General features: G+C 46.2%; 41 non-coding genes and 2 pseudogenes across 41 annotated transcripts; all 43 read left to right on the top strand.

The window, feature by feature from the left end:
- The first annotated feature begins 120 nt into the window (after window positions 1-120).
- Window positions 121-239, top strand: LOC138586088 (5S ribosomal RNA). The gene has a single exon (XR_011306185.1). It is a non-coding gene; the product is annotated as a 5S ribosomal RNA (ribosomal RNA).
- A 182-nt stretch (window positions 240-421) lies between these two features.
- LOC138586838 (5S ribosomal RNA) lies at window positions 422-540 on the top strand. Its single transcript, XR_011306896.1, has one exon. It is a non-coding gene; the product is annotated as a 5S ribosomal RNA (ribosomal RNA).
- Window positions 541-722: 182 nt separating this feature from the next.
- Window positions 723-841, top strand: LOC138586087 (5S ribosomal RNA). The gene has a single exon (XR_011306184.1). It is a non-coding gene; the product is annotated as a 5S ribosomal RNA (ribosomal RNA).
- A 182-nt stretch (window positions 842-1,023) lies between these two features.
- LOC138586086 (5S ribosomal RNA) lies at window positions 1,024-1,142 on the top strand. Its single transcript, XR_011306183.1, has one exon. It is a non-coding gene; the product is annotated as a 5S ribosomal RNA (ribosomal RNA).
- A 182-nt stretch (window positions 1,143-1,324) lies between these two features.
- LOC138586084 (5S ribosomal RNA) lies at window positions 1,325-1,443 on the top strand. The gene has a single exon (XR_011306181.1). It is a non-coding gene; the product is annotated as a 5S ribosomal RNA (ribosomal RNA).
- A 182-nt stretch (window positions 1,444-1,625) lies between these two features.
- On the top strand, window positions 1,626-1,744 carry LOC138586082 (5S ribosomal RNA). The gene has a single exon (XR_011306180.1). It is a non-coding gene; the product is annotated as a 5S ribosomal RNA (ribosomal RNA).
- Window positions 1,745-1,926: 182 nt separating this feature from the next.
- On the top strand, window positions 1,927-2,045 carry LOC138586081 (5S ribosomal RNA). The gene has a single exon (XR_011306179.1). It is a non-coding gene; the product is annotated as a 5S ribosomal RNA (ribosomal RNA).
- A 182-nt stretch (window positions 2,046-2,227) lies between these two features.
- Window positions 2,228-2,346, top strand: LOC138586080 (5S ribosomal RNA). The gene has a single exon (XR_011306178.1). It is a non-coding gene; the product is annotated as a 5S ribosomal RNA (ribosomal RNA).
- Window positions 2,347-2,528: 182 nt separating this feature from the next.
- LOC138587250 (5S ribosomal RNA) lies at window positions 2,529-2,647 on the top strand. The gene has a single exon (XR_011307286.1). It is a non-coding gene; the product is annotated as a 5S ribosomal RNA (ribosomal RNA).
- A 182-nt stretch (window positions 2,648-2,829) lies between these two features.
- LOC138587004 (5S ribosomal RNA) lies at window positions 2,830-2,948 on the top strand. Its single transcript, XR_011307053.1, has one exon. It is a non-coding gene; the product is annotated as a 5S ribosomal RNA (ribosomal RNA).
- A 182-nt stretch (window positions 2,949-3,130) lies between these two features.
- Window positions 3,131-3,249, top strand: LOC138586079 (5S ribosomal RNA). Its single transcript, XR_011306177.1, has one exon. It is a non-coding gene; the product is annotated as a 5S ribosomal RNA (ribosomal RNA).
- A 215-nt stretch (window positions 3,250-3,464) lies between these two features.
- Window positions 3,465-3,583, top strand: LOC138586078 (5S ribosomal RNA). The gene has a single exon (XR_011306176.1). It is a non-coding gene; the product is annotated as a 5S ribosomal RNA (ribosomal RNA).
- A 182-nt stretch (window positions 3,584-3,765) lies between these two features.
- On the top strand, window positions 3,766-3,884 carry LOC138586332 (5S ribosomal RNA). Its single transcript, XR_011306416.1, has one exon. It is a non-coding gene; the product is annotated as a 5S ribosomal RNA (ribosomal RNA).
- A 215-nt stretch (window positions 3,885-4,099) lies between these two features.
- Window positions 4,100-4,218, top strand: LOC138586077 (5S ribosomal RNA). The gene has a single exon (XR_011306175.1). It is a non-coding gene; the product is annotated as a 5S ribosomal RNA (ribosomal RNA).
- Window positions 4,219-4,400: 182 nt separating this feature from the next.
- LOC138587249 (5S ribosomal RNA) lies at window positions 4,401-4,519 on the top strand. Its single transcript, XR_011307285.1, has one exon. It is a non-coding gene; the product is annotated as a 5S ribosomal RNA (ribosomal RNA).
- Window positions 4,520-4,701: 182 nt separating this feature from the next.
- LOC138587003 (5S ribosomal RNA) lies at window positions 4,702-4,820 on the top strand. The gene has a single exon (XR_011307052.1). It is a non-coding gene; the product is annotated as a 5S ribosomal RNA (ribosomal RNA).
- Window positions 4,821-5,002: 182 nt separating this feature from the next.
- Window positions 5,003-5,121, top strand: LOC138586076 (5S ribosomal RNA). The gene has a single exon (XR_011306174.1). It is a non-coding gene; the product is annotated as a 5S ribosomal RNA (ribosomal RNA).
- A 215-nt stretch (window positions 5,122-5,336) lies between these two features.
- LOC138586075 (5S ribosomal RNA) lies at window positions 5,337-5,455 on the top strand. Its single transcript, XR_011306173.1, has one exon. It is a non-coding gene; the product is annotated as a 5S ribosomal RNA (ribosomal RNA).
- A 182-nt stretch (window positions 5,456-5,637) lies between these two features.
- Window positions 5,638-5,756, top strand: LOC138586330 (5S ribosomal RNA). Its single transcript, XR_011306414.1, has one exon. It is a non-coding gene; the product is annotated as a 5S ribosomal RNA (ribosomal RNA).
- A 215-nt stretch (window positions 5,757-5,971) lies between these two features.
- On the top strand, window positions 5,972-6,090 carry LOC138586074 (5S ribosomal RNA). The gene has a single exon (XR_011306172.1). It is a non-coding gene; the product is annotated as a 5S ribosomal RNA (ribosomal RNA).
- Window positions 6,091-6,272: 182 nt separating this feature from the next.
- Window positions 6,273-6,391, top strand: LOC138586072 (5S ribosomal RNA). The gene has a single exon (XR_011306170.1). It is a non-coding gene; the product is annotated as a 5S ribosomal RNA (ribosomal RNA).
- A 182-nt stretch (window positions 6,392-6,573) lies between these two features.
- LOC138586071 (5S ribosomal RNA) lies at window positions 6,574-6,692 on the top strand. The gene has a single exon (XR_011306169.1). It is a non-coding gene; the product is annotated as a 5S ribosomal RNA (ribosomal RNA).
- A 182-nt stretch (window positions 6,693-6,874) lies between these two features.
- Window positions 6,875-6,993, top strand: LOC138586070 (5S ribosomal RNA). The gene has a single exon (XR_011306168.1). It is a non-coding gene; the product is annotated as a 5S ribosomal RNA (ribosomal RNA).
- Window positions 6,994-7,175: 182 nt separating this feature from the next.
- Window positions 7,176-7,294, top strand: LOC138586069 (5S ribosomal RNA). Its single transcript, XR_011306167.1, has one exon. It is a non-coding gene; the product is annotated as a 5S ribosomal RNA (ribosomal RNA).
- A 182-nt stretch (window positions 7,295-7,476) lies between these two features.
- LOC138586068 (5S ribosomal RNA) lies at window positions 7,477-7,595 on the top strand. Its single transcript, XR_011306166.1, has one exon. It is a non-coding gene; the product is annotated as a 5S ribosomal RNA (ribosomal RNA).
- Window positions 7,596-7,777: 182 nt separating this feature from the next.
- LOC138587248 (5S ribosomal RNA) lies at window positions 7,778-7,896 on the top strand. The gene has a single exon (XR_011307284.1). It is a non-coding gene; the product is annotated as a 5S ribosomal RNA (ribosomal RNA).
- A 182-nt stretch (window positions 7,897-8,078) lies between these two features.
- On the top strand, window positions 8,079-8,197 carry LOC138587002 (5S ribosomal RNA). The gene has a single exon (XR_011307051.1). It is a non-coding gene; the product is annotated as a 5S ribosomal RNA (ribosomal RNA).
- Window positions 8,198-8,379: 182 nt separating this feature from the next.
- LOC138586066 (5S ribosomal RNA) lies at window positions 8,380-8,498 on the top strand. The gene has a single exon (XR_011306165.1). It is a non-coding gene; the product is annotated as a 5S ribosomal RNA (ribosomal RNA).
- Window positions 8,499-8,713: 215 nt separating this feature from the next.
- Window positions 8,714-8,832, top strand: LOC138586065 (5S ribosomal RNA). Its single transcript, XR_011306164.1, has one exon. It is a non-coding gene; the product is annotated as a 5S ribosomal RNA (ribosomal RNA).
- Window positions 8,833-9,014: 182 nt separating this feature from the next.
- Window positions 9,015-9,133, top strand: LOC138586329 (5S ribosomal RNA). Its single transcript, XR_011306413.1, has one exon. It is a non-coding gene; the product is annotated as a 5S ribosomal RNA (ribosomal RNA).
- A 215-nt stretch (window positions 9,134-9,348) lies between these two features.
- Window positions 9,349-9,467, top strand: LOC138586381 (5S ribosomal RNA). Its single transcript, XR_011306462.1, has one exon. It is a non-coding gene; the product is annotated as a 5S ribosomal RNA (ribosomal RNA).
- A 182-nt stretch (window positions 9,468-9,649) lies between these two features.
- LOC138586064 (5S ribosomal RNA) lies at window positions 9,650-9,768 on the top strand. The gene has a single exon (XR_011306163.1). It is a non-coding gene; the product is annotated as a 5S ribosomal RNA (ribosomal RNA).
- Window positions 9,769-9,950: 182 nt separating this feature from the next.
- LOC138586063 (5S ribosomal RNA) lies at window positions 9,951-10,069 on the top strand. The gene has a single exon (XR_011306162.1). It is a non-coding gene; the product is annotated as a 5S ribosomal RNA (ribosomal RNA).
- A 215-nt stretch (window positions 10,070-10,284) lies between these two features.
- Window positions 10,285-10,403, top strand: LOC138586062 (5S ribosomal RNA). The gene has a single exon (XR_011306161.1). It is a non-coding gene; the product is annotated as a 5S ribosomal RNA (ribosomal RNA).
- Window positions 10,404-10,585: 182 nt separating this feature from the next.
- LOC138586060 (5S ribosomal RNA) lies at window positions 10,586-10,704 on the top strand. Its single transcript, XR_011306159.1, has one exon. It is a non-coding gene; the product is annotated as a 5S ribosomal RNA (ribosomal RNA).
- Window positions 10,705-10,886: 182 nt separating this feature from the next.
- Window positions 10,887-11,005, top strand: LOC138586059 (5S ribosomal RNA). Its single transcript, XR_011306158.1, has one exon. It is a non-coding gene; the product is annotated as a 5S ribosomal RNA (ribosomal RNA).
- Window positions 11,006-11,187: 182 nt separating this feature from the next.
- Window positions 11,188-11,306, top strand: LOC138586058 (5S ribosomal RNA). The gene has a single exon (XR_011306157.1). It is a non-coding gene; the product is annotated as a 5S ribosomal RNA (ribosomal RNA).
- Window positions 11,307-11,521: 215 nt separating this feature from the next.
- LOC138587247 (5S ribosomal RNA) lies at window positions 11,522-11,640 on the top strand. Its single transcript, XR_011307283.1, has one exon. It is a non-coding gene; the product is annotated as a 5S ribosomal RNA (ribosomal RNA).
- A 182-nt stretch (window positions 11,641-11,822) lies between these two features.
- On the top strand, window positions 11,823-11,941 carry LOC138586057 (5S ribosomal RNA). The gene has a single exon (XR_011306156.1). It is a non-coding gene; the product is annotated as a 5S ribosomal RNA (ribosomal RNA).
- A 181-nt stretch (window positions 11,942-12,122) lies between these two features.
- On the top strand, window positions 12,123-12,241 carry LOC138587209 (5S ribosomal RNA). Its single transcript, XR_011307248.1, has one exon. It is a non-coding gene; the product is annotated as a 5S ribosomal RNA (ribosomal RNA).
- A 248-nt stretch (window positions 12,242-12,489) lies between these two features.
- Window positions 12,490-12,618, top strand: LOC138587289 (5S ribosomal RNA; annotated as a pseudogene).
- Window positions 12,619-12,867: 249 nt separating this feature from the next.
- On the top strand, window positions 12,868-12,976 carry LOC138587349 (5S ribosomal RNA; annotated as a pseudogene).
- Window positions 12,977-13,158: 182 nt separating this feature from the next.
- LOC138586791 (5S ribosomal RNA) lies at window positions 13,159-13,277 on the top strand. Its single transcript, XR_011306852.1, has one exon. It is a non-coding gene; the product is annotated as a 5S ribosomal RNA (ribosomal RNA).
- Window positions 13,278-13,309: the final 32 nt, after the last annotated feature.

The following is a 13,309-nucleotide window of genomic DNA, read 5'->3' as shown; positions in this document are numbered from 1 at the left end:
CATAGAAAAAAACCATGACAAAATCTTTGACGAAAACTATAAACAATCGTTAAAAATACAGCCACATTCTTGCTGCACCATGCCACGTCTTTAAAAGGCCCGATTGAACACACAACTGTCGCTTACGGCCATACCACCCTGAACACGCCCGATCTCGTCCGATCTCGGAAGCTAAGCAGGGTCGGGCCTGGTTAGTACTTGGATGGGAGACCGCCTGGGAATACCAGGTGCTGTAAGCTTTTTCATTTTTCTGTGATGGACAGGAGAGGTGCTGATGCTGCAGGCCTTGAAAAAGTTTGATCAGACACTCATGTGCAAGAATGCATTAAATTCATCCTAGAAAAAAAACACAGTAACATATGAAGAGATTAAAAAGTGCCCAAATGCATTTTTAAAAGGCCCGATTGAACACACAACTGTCGCTTACGGCCATACCACCCTGAACACGCCCGATCTCGACCGATCTCGGAAGCTAAGCAGGGTCGGGCCTGGTTAGTACTTGGATGGGAGACCGCCTGGGAATACCAGGTGCTGTAAGCTTTTTCATTTTTCTGTGATGGACAGGAGAGGTGCTGATGCTGCCGGCCTTGAAAAAGTTTGATCAGACACTCATGTGCAAGAATGCATTGAATTCATCCTAGAAAAAAAACACAGTAACATATGAAGAGATTAAAAAGTGCCCAAATGCATTTTTAAAAGGCCCGATTGAACACACAACTGTCGCTTACGGCCATACCACCCTGAACACGCCCGATCTCGTCCGATCTCGGAAGCTAAGCAGGGTCGGGCCTGGTTAGTACTTGGATGGGAGACCGCCTGGGAATACCAGGTGCTGTAAGCTTTTTCATTTTTCTGTGATGGACAGGAGAGGTACTGATGCTGCAGGCCTTGAAAAAGTTTGATCAGACACTCATGTGCAAGAATGCATTGAATTCATCCTAGAAAAAAAACTCAGTAACATATGAAGAGATTAAAAAGTGCCCAAATGCATTTTTAAAAGGCCCGATTGAACACACAACTGTCGCTTACGGCCATACCACCCTGAACACGCCCGATCTCGTCCGATCTCGGAAGCTAAGCAGGGTCGGGCCTGGTTAGTACTTGGATGGGAGACCGCCTGGGAATACCAGGTGCTGTAAGCTTTTTCATTTTTCTGTGATGGACAGGAGAGGTACTGATGCTGCAGGCCTTGAAAAAGTTTGATCAGACACTCATGTGCAAGAATGCATTGAATTCATCCTAGAAAAAAAACACAGTAACATATGAAGAGATTAAAAAGTGCCCAAATGCATTTTTAAAAGGCCCGATTGAACACACAACTGTCGCTTACGGCCATACCACCCTGAACACGCCCGATCTCGTCCGATCTCGGAAGCTAAGCAGGGTCGGGCCTGGTTAGTACTTGGATGGGAGACCGCCTGGGAATACCAGGTGCTGTAAGCTTTTTCATTTTTCTGTGATGGACAGGTGAGGTGCTGATGCTGCAGGCCTTGAAAAAGTTTGATCAGACACTCATGTGCAAGAATGCATTGAATTCATCCTAGAAAAAAAACACAGTAACATATGAAGAGATTAAAAAGTGCCCAAATGCATTTTTAAAAGGCCCGATTGAACACACAACTGTCGCTTACGGCCATACCACCCTGAACACGCCCGATCTCGTCCGATCTCGGAAGCTAAGCAGGGTCGGGCCTGGTTAGTACTTGGATGGGAGACCGCCTGGGAATACCAGGTGCTGTAAGCTTTTTCATTTTTCTGTGATGGACAGGAGAGGTGCTGATGCTGCAGGCCTTGAAAAAGTTGGATCAGACACTCATGTGCAAGAATGCATTGAATTCATCCTAGAAAAAAAACACAGTAACATATGAAGAGATTAAAAAGTGCCCAAATGCATTTTTAAAAGGCCCGATTGAACACACAACTGTCGCTTACGGCCATACCACCCTGAACACGCCCGATCTCGTCCGATCTCGGAAGCTAAGCAGGGTCGGGCCTGGTTAGTACTTGGATGGGAGACCGCCTGGGAATACCAGGTGCTGTAAGCTTTTTCATTTTTCTGTGATGGACAGGAGAGGTGCTGATGCTGCAGGCCTTGAAAAAGTTGGATCAGACACTCATGTGCAAGAATGCATTGAATTCATCCTAGAAAAAAAACACAGTAACATATGAAGAGATTAAAAAGTGCCCAAATGCATTTTTAAAAGGCCCGATTGAACACACAACTGTCGCTTACGGCCATACCACCCTGAACACGCCCGATCTCGTCCGATCTCGGAAGCTAAGCAGGGTCGGGCCTGGTTAGTACTTGGATGGGAGACCGCCTGGGAATACCAGGTGCTGTAAGCTTTTTCATTTTTCTGTGATGGACAGGAGAGGCGCTGATGCTGCAGGCCTTGAAAAAGTTTGATCAGACACTCATGTGCAAGAATGCATTGAATTCATCCTAGAAAAAAAACACAGTAACATATGAAGAGATTAAAAAGTGCCCAAATGCATTTTTAAAAGGCCCGATTGAACACACAACTGTCATGTACGGCCATACCACCCTGAACACGCCCGATCTCGTCCGATCTCGGAAGCTAAGCAGGGTCGGGCCTGGTTAGTACTTGGATGGGAGACCGCCTGGGAATACCAGGTGCTGTAAGCTTTTTCATTTTTCTGTGATGGACAGGAGAGGAGCTGATGCTGCAGGCCTTGAAAAAGTTGGATCAGACACTCATGTGCAAGAATGCATTGAATTCATCCTAGAAAAAAAACACAGTGACATATGAAGAGATTAAAAAGTGCCCAAATGCATTTTTAAAAGGCCCGATTGAACACACAACTGTCGCTTACGGCCATACCACCCTGAACACGGCCGATCTCGTCCGATCTCGGAAGCTAAGCAGGGTCGGGCCTGGTTAGTACTTGGATGGGAGACCGCCTGGGAATACCAGGTGCTGTAAGCTTTTTCATTTTTCTGTGATGGACAGGAGAGGTGCTGATGCTGCAGGCCTTGAAAAAGTTTGATCAGACACTCATGTGCAAGAATGCATTGAATTCATCCTAGAAAAAAAACACAGTAACATATGAAGAGATTAAAAAGTGCCCAAATGCATTTTTAAAAGGCCCGATTGAACACACAACTGTCGCTTACGGCCATACCACCCTGAACACGCCCGATCTCGTCCGATCTCGGAAGCTAAGCAGGGTCGGGCCTGGTTAGTACTTGGATGGGAGACCGCCTGGGAATACCAGGTGCTGTAAGCTTTTTAATTTTTCTGTGATGGACAGGAGAGGTGCTGATGCTGCAGGCCTTGAAAAAGTTTGATCAGACACTCATGTGCAAGAATGCATTGAATTCATCATAGAAAAAAACCATGACAAAATCTTTGACGAAAACTATAAACAACGTTAAAAATACAGCCACATTCTTGCTGCACCATGCCAAGTCTTTAAAAGGCCCGATTGAACACACAACTGTCGCTTACGGCCATACCACCCTGAACACGCCCGATCTCGTCCGATCTCGGAAGCTAAGCAGGGTCGGGCCTGGTTAGTACTTGGATGGGAGACCGCCTGGGAATACCAGGTGCTGTAAGCTTTTTCATTTTTCTGTGATGGACAGGAGAGGTGCTGATGCTGCAGGCCTTGAAAAAGTTTGAGCAGACACTCATGTGCAAGAATGCATTGAATTCATCCTAGAAAAAAAACACAGTAACATATGAAGAGATTAAAAAGTGCCCAAATGCATTTTTAAAAGGCCCGATTGAACACACAACTGTCGCTTACAGCCATACCACCCTGAACACGCCCGATCTCGTCCGATCTCGGAAGCTAAGCAGGGTCGGGCCTGGTTAGTACTTGGATGGGAGACCGCCTGGGAATACCAGGTGCTGTAAGCTTTTTCATTTTTCTGTGATGGACAGGAGAGGTGCTGATGCTGCAGGCCTTGAAAAAGTTTGATCAGACACTCATGTGCAAGAATGCATTGAATTCATCATAGAAAAAAACCATGACAAAATCTTTGACGAAAACTATAAACAACGTCAAAAATACAGCCACATTCTTGCTGCACCATGCCACGTCTTTAAAAGGCCCGATTGAACACACAACTGTCGCTTACGGCCATACCACCCTGAACACGCCCGATCTCGTCCGATCTCGGAAGCTAAGCAGGGTCGGGCCTGGTTAGTACTTGGATGGGAGACCGCCTGGGAATACCAGGTGCTGTAAGCTTTTTCATTTTTCTGTGATGGACAGGAGAGGCGCTGATGCTGCAGGCCTTGAAAAAGTTTGATCAGACACTCATGTGCAAGAATGCATTGAATTCATCCTAGAAAAAAAACACAGTAACATATGAAGAGATTAAAAAGTGCCCAAATGCATTTTTAAAAGGCCCGATTGAACACACAACTGTCATGTACGGCCATACCACCCTGAACACGCCCGATCTCGTCCGATCTCGGAAGCTAAGCAGGGTCGGGCCTGGTTAGTACTTGGATGGGAGACCGCCTGGGAATACCAGGTGCTGTAAGCTTTTTCATTTTTCTGTGATGGACAGGAGAGGAGCTGATGCTGCAGGCCTTGAAAAAGTTGGATCAGACACTCATGTGCAAGAATGCATTGAATTCATCCTAGAAAAAAAACACAGTGACATATGAAGAGATTAAAAAGTGCCCAAATGCATTTTTAAAAGGCCCGATTGAACACACAACTGTCGCTTACGGCCATACCACCCTGAACACGGCCGATCTCGTCCGATCTCGGAAGCTAAGCAGGGTCGGGCCTGGTTAGTACTTGGATGGGAGACCGCCTGGGAATACCAGGTGCTGTAAGCTTTTTCATTTTTCTGTGATGGACAGGAGAGGTGCTGATGCTGCAGGCCTTGAAAAAGTTTGATCAGACACTCATGTGCAAGAATGCATTGAATTCATCCTAGAAAAAAAACACAGTAACATATGAAGAGATTAAAAAGTGCCCAAATGCATTTTTAAAAGGCCCGATTGAACACACAACTGTCGCTTACGGCCATACCACCCTGAACACGCCCGATCTCGTCCGATCTCGGAAGCTAAGCAGGGTCGGGCCTGGTTAGTACTTGGATGGGAGACCGCCTGGGAATACCAGGTGCTGTAAGCTTTTTAATTTTTCTGTGATGGACAGGAGAGGTGCTGATGCTGCAGGCCTTGAAAAAGTTTGATCAGACACTCATGTGCAAGAATGCATTGAATTCATCATAGAAAAAAACCATGACAAAATCTTTGACGAAAACTATAAACAACGTTAAAAATACAGCCACATTCTTGCTGCACCATGCCAAGTCTTTAAAAGGCCCGATTGAACACACAACTGTCGCTTACGGCCATACCACCCTGAACACGCCCGATCTCGTCCGATCTCGGAAGCTAAGCAGGGTCGGGCCTGGTTAGTACTTGGATGGGAGACCGCCTGGGAATACCAGGTGCTGTAAGCTTTTTCATTTTTCTGTGATGGACAGGAGAGGTGCTGATGCTGCAGGCCTTGAAAAAGTTTGAGCAGACACTCATGTGCAAGAATGCATTGAATTCATCCTAGAAAAAAAACACAGTAACATATGAAGAGATTAAAAAGTGCCCAAATGCATTTTTAAAAGGCCCGATTGAACACACAACTGTCGCTTACAGCCATACCACCCTGAACACGCCCGATCTCGTCCGATCTCGGAAGCTAAGCAGGGTCGGGCCTGGTTAGTACTTGGATGGGAGACCGCCTGGGAATACCAGGTGCTGTAAGCTTTTTCATTTTTCTGTGATGGACAGGAGAGGTGCTGATGCTGCAGGCCTTGAAAAAGTTTGATCAGACACTCATGTGCAAGAATGCATTGAATTCATCATAGAAAAAAACCATGACAAAATCTTTGACGAAAACTATAAACAACGTCAAAAATACAGCCACATTCTTGCTGCACCATGCCACGTCTTTAAAAGGCCCGATTGAACACACAACTGTCGCTTACGGCCATACCACCCTGAACACGCCCGATCTCGTCCGATCTCGGAAGCTAAGCAGGGTCGGGCCTGGTTAGTACTTGGATGGGAGACCGCCTGGGAATACCAGGTGCTGTAAGCTTTTTCATTTTTCTGTGATGGACAGGAGAGGTGCTGATGCTGCAGGCCTTGAAAAAGTTTGATCAGACACTCATGTGCAAGAATGCATTGAATTCATCCTAGAAAAAAAACACAGTAACATATGAAGAGATTAAAAAGTGCCCAAATGCATTTTTAAAAGGCCCGATTGAACACACAACTGTCGCTTACGGCCATACCACCCTGAACACGCCCGATCTCGTCCGATCTCGGAAGCTAAGCAGGGTCGGGCCTGGTTAGTACTTGGATGGGAGACCGCCTGGGAATACCAGGTGCTGTAAGCTTTTTCATTTTTCTGTGATGGACAGGTGAGGTGCTGATGCTGCAGGCCTTGAAAAAGTTTGATCAGACACTCATGTGCAAGAATGCATTGAATTCATCCTAGAAAAAAAACACAGTAACATATGAAGAGATTAAAAAGTGCCCAAATGCATTTTTAAAAGGCCCGATTGAACACACAACTGTCGCTTACGGCCATACCACCCTGAACACGCCCGATCTCGTCCGATCTCGGAAGCTAAGCAGGGTCGGGCCTGGTTAGTACTTGGATGGGAGACCGCCTGGGAATACCAGGTGCTGTAAGCTTTTTCATTTTTCTGTGATGGACAGGAGAGGTGCTGATGCTGCAGGCCTTGAAAAAGTTGGATCAGACACTCATGTGCAAGAATGCATTGAATTCATCCTAGAAAAAAAACACAGTAACATATGAAGAGATTAAAAAGTGCCCAAATGCATTTTTAAAAGGCCCGATTGAACACACAACTGTCGCTTACGGCCATACCACCCTGAACACGCCCGATCTCGTCCGATCTCGGAAGCTAAGCAGGGTCGGGCCTGGTTAGTACTTGGATGGGAGACCGCCTGGGAATACCAGGTGCTGTAAGCTTTTTCATTTTTCTGTGATGGACAGGAGAGGTGCTGATGCTGCAGGCCTTGAAAAAGTTGGATCAGACACTCATGTGCAAGAATGCATTGAATTCATCCTAGAAAAAAAACACAGTAACATATGAAGAGATTAAAAAGTGCCCAAATGCATTTTTAAAAGGCCCGATTGAACACACAACTGTCGCTTACGGCCATACCACCCTGAACACGCCCGATCTCGTCCGATCTCGGAAGCTAAGCAGGGTCGGGCCTGGTTAGTACTTGGATGGGAGACCGCCTGGGAATACCAGGTGCTGTAAGCTTTTTCATTTTTCTGTGATGGACAGGAGAGGCGCTGATGCTGCAGGCCTTGAAAAAGTTTGATCAGACACTCATGTGCAAGAATGCATTGAATTCATCCTAGAAAAAAAACACAGTAACATATGAAGAGATTAAAAAGTGCCCAAATGCATTTTTAAAAGGCCCGATTGAACACACAACTGTCGCTTACGGCCATACCACCCTGAACACGCCCGATCTCGTCCGATCTCGGAAGCTAAGCAGGGTCGGGCCTGGTTAGTACTTGGATGGGAGACCGCCTGGGAATACCAGGTGCTGTAAGCTTTTTCATTTTTCTGTGATGGACAGGAGAGGCGCTGATGCTGCAGGCCTTGAAAAAGTTTGATCAGACACTCATGTGCAAGAATGCATTGAATTCATCCTAGAAAAAAAACACAGTAACATATGAAGAGATTAAAAAGTGCCCAAATGCATTTTTAAAAGGCCCGATTGAACACACAACTGTCATGTACGGCCATACCACCCTGAACACGCCCGATCTCGTCCGATCTCGGAAGCTAAGCAGGGTCGGGCCTGGTTAGTACTTGGATGGGAGACCGCCTGGGAATACCAGGTGCTGTAAGCTTTTTCATTTTTCTGTGATGGACAGGAGAGGAGCTGATGCTGCAGGCCTTGAAAAAGTTGGATCAGACACTCATGTGCAAGAATGCATTGAATTCATCCTAGAAAAAAAACACAGTGACATATGAAGAGATTAAAAAGTGCCCAAATGCATTTTTAAAAGGCCCGATTGAACACACAACTGTCGCTTACGGCCATACCACCCTGAACACGGCCGATCTCGTCCGATCTCGGAAGCTAAGCAGGGTCGGGCCTGGTTAGTACTTGGATGGGAGACCGCCTGGGAATACCAGGTGCTGTAAGCTTTTTCATTTTTCTGTGATGGACAGGAGAGGTGCTGATGCTGCAGGCCTTGAAAAAGTTTGATCAGACACTCATGTGCAAGAATGCATTGAATTCATCCTAGAAAAAAAACACAGTAACATATGAAGAGATTAAAAAGTGCCCAAATGCATTTTTAAAAGGCCCGATTGAACACACAACTGTCGCTTACGGCCATACCACCCTGAACACGCCCGATCTCGTCCGATCTCGGAAGCTAAGCAGGGTCGGGCCTGGTTAGTACTTGGATGGGAGACCGCCTGGGAATACCAGGTGCTGTAAGCTTTTTAATTTTTCTGTGATGGACAGGAGAGGTGCTGATGCTGCAGGCCTTGAAAAAGTTTGATCAGACACTCATGTGCAAGAATGCATTGAATTCATCATAGAAAAAAACCATGACAAAATCTTTGACGAAAACTATAAACAACGTTAAAAATACAGCCACATTCTTGCTGCACCATGCCAAGTCTTTAAAAGGCCCGATTGAACACACAACTGTCGCTTACGGCCATACCACCCTGAACACGCCCGATCTCGTCCGATCTCGGAAGCTAAGCAGGGTCGGGCCTGGTTAGTACTTGGATGGGAGACCGCCTGGGAATACCAGGTGCTGTAAGCTTTTTCATTTTTCTGTGATGGACAGGAGAGGTGCTGATGCTGCAGGCCTTGAAAAAGTTTGAGCAGACACTCATGTGCAAGAATGCATTGAATTCATCCTAGAAAAAAAACACAGTAACATATGAAGAGATTAAAAAGTGCCCAAATGCATTTTTAAAAGGCCCGATTGAACACACAACTGTCGCTTACAGCCATACCACCCTGAACACGCCCGATCTCGTCCGATCTCGGAAGCTAAGCAGGGTCGGGCCTGGTTAGTACTTGGATGGGAGACCGCCTGGGAATACCAGGTGCTGTAAGCTTTTTCATTTTTCTGTGATGGACAGGAGAGGTGCTGATGCTGCAGGCCTTGAAAAAGTTGGATCAGACACTCATGTGCAAGAATGCATTGAATTCATCATAGAAAAAAACCATGACAAAATCTTTGACGAAAACTATAAACAACGTCAAAAATACAGCCACATTCTTGCTGCACCATGCCACGTCTTTAAAAGGCCCGATTGAACACACAACTGTCGCTTACGGCCATACCACCCTGAACACGCCCGATCTCGTCCGATCTCGGAAGCTAAGCAGGGTCGGGCCTGGTTAGTACTTCGATGGGAGACCGCCTGGGAATACCAGGTGCTGTAAGCTTTTTCATTTTTCTGTGATGGACAGGAGAGGTGCTGATGCTGCAGGCCTTGAAAAAGTTTGATCAGACACTCATGTGCAAGAATGCATTGAATTCATCCTAGAAAAAAAACACAGTAACATATGAAGAGATTAAAAAGTGCCAAAATGCATTTTTAAAAGGCCCGATTGAACACACAACTGTCGCTTACGGCCATACCACCCTGAACACGCCCGATCTCGTCCGATCTCGGAAGCTAAGCAGGGTCGGGCCTGGTTAGTACTTGGATGGGAGACCGCCTGGGAATACCAGGTGCTGTAAGCTTTTTCATTTTTCTGTGATGGACAGGAGAGGTGCTGATGCTGCAGGCCTTGAAAAAGTTGGATCAGACACTCATGTGCAAGAATGCATTGAATTCATCCTAGAAAAAAAACACAGTAACATATGAAGAGATTAAAAAGTGCCCAAATGCATTTTTAAAAGGCCCGATTGAACACACAACTGTCGCTTACGGCCATACCACCCTGAACACGCCCGATCTCGTCCGATCTCGGAAGCTAAGCAGGGTCGGGCCTGGTTAGTACTTGGATGGGAGACCGCCTGGGAATACCAGGTGCTGTAAGCTTTTTCATTTTTCTGTGATGGACAGGAGAGGTGCTGATGCTGCAGGCCTTGAAAAAGTTTGATCAGACACTCATGTGCAAGAATGCATTGAATTCATCATAGAAAAAAACCATGACAAAATCTTTGACGAAAACTATAAACAACGTTAAAAATACAGCCACATTCTTGCTGCAACATGCCACATCTTTAAAAGGCCCGATTGAACACACAACTGTCGCTTACGGCCATACCACCCTGAACACGCCCGATCTCGTCCGATCTCGGAAGCTAAGCAGGGTCGGGCCTGGTTAGTACTTGGATGGGAGACCGCCTGGGAATACCAGGTGCTGTAAGCTTTTTCATTTTTCTGTGATGGACAGGAGAGGTGCTGATGCTGCAGGCCTTGAAAAAGTTTGATCAGACACTCATGTGCAAGAATGCATTGAATTCATCCTAGAAAAAAAACACAGTAACATATGAAGAGATTAAAAAGTGCCCAAATGCATTTTTAAAAGGCCCGATTGAACACACAACTGTCGCTTACGGCCATACCACCCTGAACACGCCCGATCTCGTCCGATCTCGGAAGCTAAGCAGGGTCGGGCCTGGTTAGTACTTGGATGGGAGACCGCCTGGGAATACCAGGTGCTGTAAGCTTTTTCATTTTTCTGTGATGGACAGGAGAGGTGCTGATGCTGCAGGCCTTGAAAAAGTTTGATCAGACACTCATGTGCAAGAATGCATTGAATTCATCCTAGAAAAAAAACACAGTAACATATGAAGAGATTAAAAAGTGCCCAAATGCATTTTTAAAAGGCCCGATTGAACACACAACTGTCGCTTACGGCCATACCACCCTGAACACGCCCGATCTCGTCCGATCTCGGAAGCTAAGCAGGGTCGGGCCTGGTTAGTACTTGGATGGGAGACCGCCTGGGAATACCAGGTGCTGTAAGCTTTTTCATTTTTCTGTGATGGACAGGAGAGGTGCTGATGCTGCAGGCCTTGAAAAAGTTTGATCAGACACTCATGTGCAAGAATGCATTGAATTCATCCTAGAAAAAAAACACAGTAACATATGAAGAGATTAAAAAGTGCCCAAATGCATTTTTAAAAGGCCCGATTGAACACACAACTGTCGCTTACGGCCATACCACCCTGAACACGCCCGATCTCGTCCGATCTCGGAAGCTAAGCAGGGTCGGGCCTGGTTAGTACTTGGATGGGAGACCGCCTGGGAATACCAGGTGCTGTAAGCTTTTTCATTTTTCTGTGATGGACAGGAGAGGTGCTGATGCTGCAGGCCTTGAAAAAGTTTGATCAGAGACTCATGTGCAAGAATGCATTGAATTCATCATAGAAAAAAACTATGACAAAATCTTTGACGAAAACTATAAACAACGTTAAAAATACAGCCACATTCTTGCTGCCCCATGCCACGTCTTTAAAAGGCCCGATTGAACACACAACTGTCGCTTACGGCCATACCAGCCTGAACACGCCCGATCTCGTCCGATCTCGGAAGCTAAGCAGGGTCGGGCCTGGTTAGTACTTGGATGGGAGATCGCCTGGGAATACCAGGTGCTGTAAGCTTTTTCATTTTTCTGTGATGGACAGGAGAGGTGCTGATGCTGCAGGCCTTGAAAAAGTTTGATCAGACACTCATGTGCAAGAATGCATTGAATTCATCCTAGAAAAAAAACACAGTAACATATGAAGAGATTAAAAAGTGCCCAAATGCATTTTTAAAAGGCCCGATTGAACACACAACTGTCGCTTACGGCCATACCACCCTGAACACGCCCGATCTCGTCCGATCTCGGAAGCTAAGCAGGGTCGGGCCTGGTTAGTACTTGGATGGGAGACCGCCTGGGAATACCAGGTGCTGTAAGCTTTTTCATTTTTCTGTGATGGACAGGAGAGGTGCTGATGCTGCAGGCCTTGAAAAAGTTGGATCAGACACTCATGTGCAAGAATGCATTGAATTCATCCTAGAAAAAAAACACAGTACATATGAAGAGATTAAAAAGTGCCCAAATGCATTTTTAAAAGGCCCGATTGAACACACAACTGTCGCTTACGGCCATACCACCCTGAACACGTCCGATCTCGTCCGATCTCGGAAGCTAAGCAGAGTCGGGCCTGGTTAGTACTTGGATGGGAGACCGCCTGGGAATACCAGGTGCTGTAAGCTTTTTAATTTTTCTGTGATGGACAGGAGAGGTGCTGATGCTGCAGGCCTTGAAAAAGTTTGATCAGACACTCATGTGCAAGAATGCATTGAATTCTATTAGAAAAAAACCATGACAAAATTTTTGACGAAAACTATAAACAACGTTAAAAATACTGCCAAATTCAAGAATGTGGAGGGGCAGATGCCCCACCGCATTCTTGCTGCACCATGCCACGTCTTTAAAAGGCCCGATTGAACGCACAACTGTCGCTTACGGCCATACCACCCTGAACACGCCCGATCTCGTCCGATCTCGTCCGATCTCGGAAGCTAAGCAGGGTCGGGCCTGGTTAGTACTTGGATGGGAGACCGCCTGGGAATACCAGGTGCTGTAAGCTTTTTCATTTTTCTGTGATGGACAGGAGTGGTGCTGATGCTGCAGGCCTTGAAAAAGTTTGATCAGACACTCATGTGCAAGAATGCATTGAATTCATCATAGAAAAAAACCATGACAAAATTTTTGACGAAAACTATAAACAACGTTAAAAATACAGCCAAATTCAAGAATGTGGTGGGGCAGATGCCCCACCGCATTCTTGCTGCACCATGCCACGTCTTTAAAAGGCCCGATTGAACACACAACTGTCGCTTACGGCCATACCACCCTGAACACGCCCGATCTCGGAAGCTAAGCAGGGTCGGGCCTGGTTAGTACTTGGATGGGAGACCGCCTGGGAATACCAGGTGCTGTAAGCTTTTTCATTTTTCTGTGATGGACAGGAGAGGTGCTGATGCTGCAGGCCTTGAAAAAGTTTGATCAGACACTCATGTGCAAGAATGCATTGAATTCATCCTAGAAAAAAAACACAGTAAAATATGAAGAGATTAAAAAGTGCCCAAATGCATTTTTAAAAGGCCCGATTGAACACACAACTGTCGCTTACGGCCATACCACCCTGAACACGCCCGATCTCGTCCGATCTTGGAAGCTAAGCAGGGTCGGGCCTGGTTAGTACTTGGATGGGAGACCGCCTGGGAATACCAGGTGCTGTAAGCTTTTTCATTTTTCTGTGATGGACAGGAGAGGTG

This window comes from Semicossyphus pulcher, unplaced genomic scaffold (genome assembly GCF_022749685.1).
Source record: "Semicossyphus pulcher isolate SPU_LCO1_2020_fin unplaced genomic scaffold, fSemPul1.0.p SCAF_11, whole genome shotgun sequence".
Lineage (NCBI taxonomy): Eukaryota > Metazoa > Chordata > Actinopteri > Labriformes > Labridae > Semicossyphus > Semicossyphus pulcher.
This window is presented reverse-complemented; position numbering and strand designations above follow the sequence as displayed.